At 35.8% G+C, this 7,728-nt stretch overlaps 1 protein-coding gene across 2 annotated transcripts in view; it reads left to right on the forward strand.

The window, feature by feature from the left end:
* Positions 1-7,728, forward strand: part of elfn1b (extracellular leucine-rich repeat and fibronectin type III domain containing 1b) — a 166,884-nt gene that overhangs the window by 42,062 nt on the left and 117,094 nt on the right. The gene's annotated exons all lie outside the window — the stretch shown is intronic.

Consider the following 7,728-nt stretch of genomic DNA (forward strand, 5'->3'; position numbering starts at 1 on the left):
GTACTTTCTAGCAATATTTTGTTGTTGATATGGGATGTGAGACATTGTTGATATTTCAGTCTTTGCATCAAAGCCTTTTTGGTTGAATTTTTTGTTTATGTTGGTTTTAAAGAAAAAAGTCAAACTGAGAATCAAATAATTTCATACAATGCTGGGTAAAGATGAAGAATTTAATTAAACAAATATTAATAATCAATTATTTTTTGGCTGTTATCATTCCTCTACTCAACCTTTAACTAAATACACAAGCTGTAATGAGAAAAAATATTTAGTATCAACATTAATGTTGTTTAAATCACAGGTAACACCAGTGACAAATAAATGACTCATGGATTCTTTTTTAAAATGTATTAAAAAGTAAAAAATAGATTAAGCTCCCCGTTTTGCGGATTCATAGATTTGACAAGTTAATTAATGCTATTAAAGAAGTTTTGGGTATGTTGAAAGAAGTTTATTTCCATCACCCGAATTCCACCTTTTCTGTAGAATGACCCATGTGGTAGTGGAAAAAGGTCCTACAGACTATAAAAATACAAGAAAGAAATATATTTTTTAAGATTCGTTGACCGTAAGGCTCTTTGGTAAACCAAAACCAAAGAAATGGTTATTTTATCACTGCAAATAACTTTTTTCTTTTTTAAGAGTACCTCAAAGCTTTAAAGGTGTGTGCCATGTAATGGCACCATAATTTACACTGCGCCTAAAAAAGAAAGCAAATTTGATGAGTTCTGTTCGCAAATGGCACTATAAAACAAGCACCAGAGGTATATCCATGCACCCTGATGTTTTGGGAACATCACGTCCAAAATGTGTATGTGTTCACTTCATGCACACAAACACATTCATTTCAAGATGTGTAATTAAACAGCACCATCCTGCAATCTTTAGTCGGTTCTGTGTCTGCCAATAAGACCACGGCCTTCACCGCGGACACAGCAGATGGAGAACAGGTGCACTCGTGTGTGGTTCACCTGTGGAGCCAATAAAAATGTGTGTTTAGCTGAGAGAGAGAGAAAAAGAGAGGGAGAAGCTGACAAGTGGTAAATGGACAGGTGTTCAGGTAGAGAGAGGGCATGTCAGACGCTGTGTACAAACCCCAGGCTTTGTTGAAATTGTGTATGTGTGCGATAGCCAAACAGGCAAAACTGCCACATCTTAGGGGGCTGGTTTATATTAAATAGATTTAAATAATAATTATTGAACACAATGTTCAGTGATCCAATCAAACTAGATTTCCAGACTAAAAAAGTGCTTTTGAGATTTGTTTGTAACAGTCAGGGAATGAATTGTGGGTGTGTGTGAGGCCAAGACAACCCAAGTCAAATTTAGGACACCTGGGGCACGTTCAATCTCACACCGGTGCGCAACGTTTTGCTACGGTTTCCGGGTTGAACGACATGTTTCCTTTAAACGGTGTGCAACGGAATGCAACAGGTTTTAGAAGCGTTTTCTCTTGTTTGGTGGGTGTGTCAGAAATGTCAGCCCAATCAGCGGCAAGATGTATAAAACCACGCGATAGTAAAGAGACAGCTCGCTCAATGGGTTCAAGTTGGAATGTTGTCTTTCATTCTGGACACCAAGGTCAGTGACTGTAACATCGAGGGTATTTTACAGTATTAAACACACATTTATAACGATTGATCAGTCCTCAGAAACATTTAAAGCGTAACTAAACCCCTGGTCAGAGCCTGACTCCGCCCACTGGCAATATTTGAAAAATGCAAGAAAAGTGGGCAGATTCCAACAGAGATAGAGGGGACGAACTAAGCTCGTACCAAGCATGTGGTGAGATCGTAACAAGGGCGTGGTGAGCTTGAATCTGCTTATGTCACGAGTCATTTTTTGGACTCAACATCCAATAGGAAAATTCAACTGCAGTAGCCACCGTTCAACCTGAAGAGGGCAGCACTCAGATGTTTTTACACCATATATTGCAGTATTGAAACACTTTATATCCAAATGTCAAAAAACTTACTAAAATCAATGAACAGCACTAATAAAGCATCATTCTTACAGATCATTAACTAAAAAAAGTTGGTTTAGGGTTTAGTTACTCTTTAAAAAAGAACACAAAGAATGGCCTCTCAGCTACCGTAGTTGCAACGCTTACGTCATCACAACAGAGTGTTCAATGCATCACCGTTTAAGTTTAATAAACGTTGTGCAACGTTTTGTCGGGGCTGAACGCAGCCCAGATTATCCCAGACAGCTTTTTGGCTTTGGCAAGTAAATGCACTTACAGTAGGACATCTTTTTTACCACATACAGTAGCAAAGCTTTGGCAACCTACACTCTATAAAAATCTTAAAAATATAAAAATCTTATATGATGCGCCTATGAACTCTTTAGGTGCAAAGATGTACTTTTTGAAAACGCAGCGTCCTGTTTTTATTTTGTGTTTTAAATAAAACAGTGAAACAGTCTGTCTATTGTTTAGAGACATTCACATAATTATACACACGTGTGACCCTCTGTATTGTTGTCTATTGACTATAATTGTTTCTTATAAATATGCATGAGCTTGTATTGCTTTGTACGAAATATTTGGATGCTTCATTGTAATCAAATATGGATGCAATTCAGGGCTATTTTGTCAGAGTAGGCAAGAGAGGTAGTGACTCATTTGTAAATAAGAAAATAATTGAATTTACAGAATTAAAACAATACAAATACTCTGAAATATGTGTAGGGTTTTTGTAATGTAACACTGGCCAACAACACCTGCATATGAAGTTGAGAGGGAGGCAGCGTCTGTTTTGTCACCCCGGAGCCCATGGTTCTCTTTAAAGTGTGGTGTGAATGTGAGGGGATGCAACCGAGAAACACGGGCGAAATAAAAGACTCGCATCACTGTGATTGGCTGTCAACACTGGCAGCAACAGCTGACTTCTAGCGGTTTCCTCAATTCAGAAGTCCATCGTTGTGATAAAAACAGTATGTGAAACAGAAACATACAAATATTGTCATAATATCAACACTTTACAAACAAAAGCACCTCCAGAAACAATTTCAAACAGGTGTCCTAGGCACCATAACAAATCTTTTGACATTATACTGAAAATACAGAGAGCACTACAATTCCCAGATAACAAAAGAGCAGACAGAAACCATTGAATCAATGTTAAAAATGGTTGATTTGTCAGTGATAAATGCATTGAATCAATAACACTTTTGCACCCTCTTTTAATGTTGAAAATTTTAACAAACCACCAAACAAACCACCGACTTTCAAAAAGTTAGTTCCTTTTTTACTGCTTGTATGTTTTTAGAAGAACACATGTCTAATGATAAAGAAATATATTGTTCAAAGTGAATTTGTGGTTTTGTTGCTTTCTTATGATGGGTGTCAAGCTGAAATAACATTAGGCTGTTCTATATGAAGAAGTCTTTTTTTGTTATACAGTTAATGTTCTGCTTTATGCGTTGTAACAAGCACAAAAAAATCTGATAAACGTAGACCTCATCAATGCATGCTGCCAATCATCAAAATAATTCAGATAAACTGACAACTGCAATGCATGCTGGGAGTCCTGGATGAGTTTAGTACTATGTTGATACCCAGCATGCACTGCAGCATGAAGCTTACTTTTATCATTGTTGAGGTAAATAAATTATTTGAGTATATTTTATAATTCATAAGAATATAACAACCATAACACTGCATGTATCTAACGCTGCAGTATCACACGTTATTTACACATCATTAACACAACTCACTCTTATTTTAGTAAACCCACAATGGTTAGGTCCCCTGATCCCATTCAATCTTCTTCTTCTCTTTCAACCACAGATGTACAACGACGGCCAAAGAAAACTTAAAGCACAAGAGTAAAGGGTCCAACTAAAGCGAACACTGATCACCATAATGGTTGTTTTAACATTAATGGAGGGTATAAACGTGATATTGACAAACAACAGTTTTTATAATTTATTCAATTGTTGCTTGCTATCTGGGTACTAATTTTAATAGAAATAAAATCAGAAGTTGTAGGTGTAGAAATTAAAAAACAAAATATGAAAAAACAAAACAAAACCATTTACTGGCTGCCTTCACCATTTTAACTTTTAGAGCTTAGCTCTGCTTGACCAAACAAGACAGAGAGATAAAGACACCTTGACCTTGGTGATCTCTTTAGCTTCATCAGCAAGTCTATCTGTGTGTGTGTTTCTGTATGTAAATTTGTTGTTCAATGCAGGAAGTTACCTTTCTGCCTGTGTGTTTGGATGAATGGTTTTTTCAAATGAAATGTTTCGAAGTTGCTTAATGGCCAGATGGCATAAAGCAAATGAGTTGGAGTACGAACTGAGTTTGCATACTTCTGAAGCTTCTCTGAATAATTAATGAGATGCAAATGTAACGGACGTGGATTGTGGACCAGTGAGATGCGTATTATATGGAAGCGTGCAGATGTTGTAAACCAGCATGTCATCAAAGTAATTCAATTCCCTCGTGTAAATGAACAAACAAAGAGATCAAGAGAGATTCAAAGTGTTCTCTCTCTCTCTCTCTCCCTCTCTGTCTCTCTCTCCTTCCATCTCACTTGCCTCACTCACTTTACATCACATTCTTGATAAGAATGTACTAGTTATTGCCAGTCAGAAGTACAGGAGGAGGGCTTTTCCATTAGATAGCAGTTTATTGGACAAAATGAGTAAGCGCAGGGTGAGTCATCAATATTTTTGGTTTGTATAGAAAAGATGGTCATCAGTCTTGTTAATTGTTTTCTTTCTAAAGATATCATAGCACTGTTAAATTTGATAAAATCTCTTAACATATTGGCCAACCTTAATGCACATTTTAATTGTATTAAATACACCACACTTTTTAACCTAAATTCATTGGTTAAAAAATACTTTTTTTACTAAAATTGACTTAAACTTGACTAAAACCTTTTTGCGTTTTCGTTGACTAAAACTTGACTAAAACCTTTTTGCGTTTTCGTCGACTAAAACTTGACTAAAACTATAAATTTTACAAGTGACTAAAATGTGACTAAAACATTAAAACAATAAAACAATAAATTTTGAAATAAAAAATAAAAAAATAATAATAAAAAAATAATAAAATTGTGACTAAAACAATAAAGCATTTTCGTCCAAAAGACTAAGACTAAAACAAAAACTAAAAGGGCTGCCAAAAACAACACTGCAACTGAAGTGTGTCTGATGTGTTTTCTTATACATTTCGACTAATCATCACTTTACTCAGTAACTGAAATGCCTTATTTTTACAAATTTCACTTCAGTGGTATTTTACAAATTTGACGGTCTTTTGCTGCAAAACCCACTAAGTGCTTTTTTGGCAAAATCCACTTCTTTGGAGAAGACAGTTGCAAAATAACTAAAGCTAGAAACATCGCAAATGATGAAAGTCAGAATTTAAAAATAAAGAAACTGGACCACACATTAGGAGGCGCTGTGATCCATGTGACTGCTTCATTTGGGTTGTATTCAGGTAGTCCCAAGATTGATTGTTATAAGAAATCGATGTGGTGTCGACCGGGTTCTGCCAAAAAAGTGGTGTTTCTGAATGGCCTAAGGTTGGGATTAAATGGAAAGTTCCCCCCCCAAAAAAAATTCTGTCATCATTTACTCACTCTTATGTTGTTGTATGTAATTAAGATATTTAAATTGAAGATATTTTGAGGAATTTTTGAAACCAAACCAATCATGAGCCCCATTCACTTCCATATTAGGAAAAATAATACTCATGGAGATGAATGAGGCTCAGTTTGGCTACAATATTTCTCAAAATATCTTCATTTGTGTTATGAGAACAAAGGAATTTATCCAGGTTTGTAACAACATGAGAGTGAGTAAATGATAGAATTTTCATTTTTTAATGAACTATCCCTTTAAGCAGATTTGAAGTGAAGGTATTTGATAAAGTATAATATATGAGCATTCGGATCTCATTTTTGAGGTGGCATTTAGCTGCTTTTGCATCTGAGCTTCTCGATTACAATCCATCATTTTGTCTAAGCTGTTGCTTTTGATCCATCTCCAAATACAGAATTGTTGGTTTTAAGCTTGACATTGCATCTCATTTTGAATGTTTACTCGTGTGGTGGTAACTGATCCCTCTCTGAAAAGCATGGCAAATGCCTGAAGGGCATTTCCAGGATCTGCACGAGTGCATGTGTGTGTGTGCCATGGTTTAAATTCGAGAGGGATTGGGAACATTTGTAATTACCTCGTCCAACATACTTTAAAACCATTCATTGCAGTCCCAGCTGTATTACATTGCATAGCCTATATTCTGCCATACACTATAATTTAGAGGCACACTTCACTTTTAACAGGCATACACGTGTAAAGAATAGCTCTGTGGCTGAATATAAACAAATCAATGGTATTCTTTGAATGGCGGTTTTTTACACTCTGAATCCCTAATTTTTGCTGAAAATATACACACAGTTGAGCAGTTTTTTAGCCCAGTTTCCCCACGTCTAACATCCTCATTTTTTCAGAATGAATAATGAGGTGAAAGTGGTTGCCCTCAAGGAGAAAGAGTGAGAGAGAGAAAGCAAGTTTGTCCTTTAAAAGCGGACAGAGTACCCTATAAAGGACACTGAGATATCCACTACACAGATGAATACACTGAAGGAGCTGCTCCCATCAGGATGTCATGGTAACCTGGATAAATGATGAAAAGGTTTCTGTTATCTTGGTTCATTATGGTCTAGAGTGGTTTAGTATTGTGGTTGTATTAACATTAAATTAGCATGCTAAATATCGCAAGTAATGAGAGCATTTTGGCAACAATTGTTGCGTTTCAAATTACTTGTACAAATTAAAACAACTCACTTAAATGCTTTGTGGTTTCAACCCATGGTTGGATTAAAAATGAACAAAACCAACAGTTGGGTTTAAATGAAGCTTGGCTGTTTCAAATACGAAATATGGATATTTTCTAGGTTAATTTAAACCAATGATTGGGCTTAATATTTTACCCACACATAATGATAAACAGTTTTTTCTGTCAAATGCGTACATGAAAATCGTATTGCTTTATTTCTAAAAGTGACAATATTTATTACAAGAACACAGGAAGAAAAACACCATATACCATAACAATTTAAATGTATCAACAATACACAGTATTAAAGCAACACTATGTAGTTTTTTTACCTTTAAATAATGTCTCTAAAATTATTTCAGTGATAGAACAACTTTTAACTGGACAAATTGTACTGTTGCTGCAACCTGTGCAGCCTCCTAGCTGCTATAAGCACACTCTGAAAGTGGCGGTGGAGGGTAGGAAACACAGCCCCGCCCCTCCCCCGGCCTGCAGAAGAGTGTCTAATACCAGGCACTGTTGAACTTTTCAACCACATGGGGGAGCTGTAAGTCATTTTTACATGGAAACTACATAGTGTTGCTTTAAAGAAATATTCCATTTTCCATTTAAGAAATTTTTGAGGAAAACATTGCAGGATTTTTCTCATTTTAATGGACTTTAATAGACACCAATAATTAACACTTAACTCAACACGTAACAGTTTTTTTCAACGGAGTTTTAAAGGACTATAAACAATCCCAAACGAGGCATACGGGTCTTATCTAGCAAAACGATTGTCATTTTTGACAATAAAAATAACAAATAGACACTCTTAAAGCATAACTTCTCGTCTAGATCCGGTCCAGCGCAACCTAATGTAAATGCATAGTGACGTTGGGAGGTCACGTGTTATAAAACGCACATTTGCGGACCATTGTAAACAATAA

The sequence above is a fragment of the Misgurnus anguillicaudatus genome, chromosome 3 (genome assembly GCF_027580225.2).
Source record: "Misgurnus anguillicaudatus chromosome 3, ASM2758022v2, whole genome shotgun sequence".
In the NCBI taxonomy this organism is placed as follows: Eukaryota; Metazoa; Chordata; class Actinopteri; order Cypriniformes; family Cobitidae; genus Misgurnus; species Misgurnus anguillicaudatus.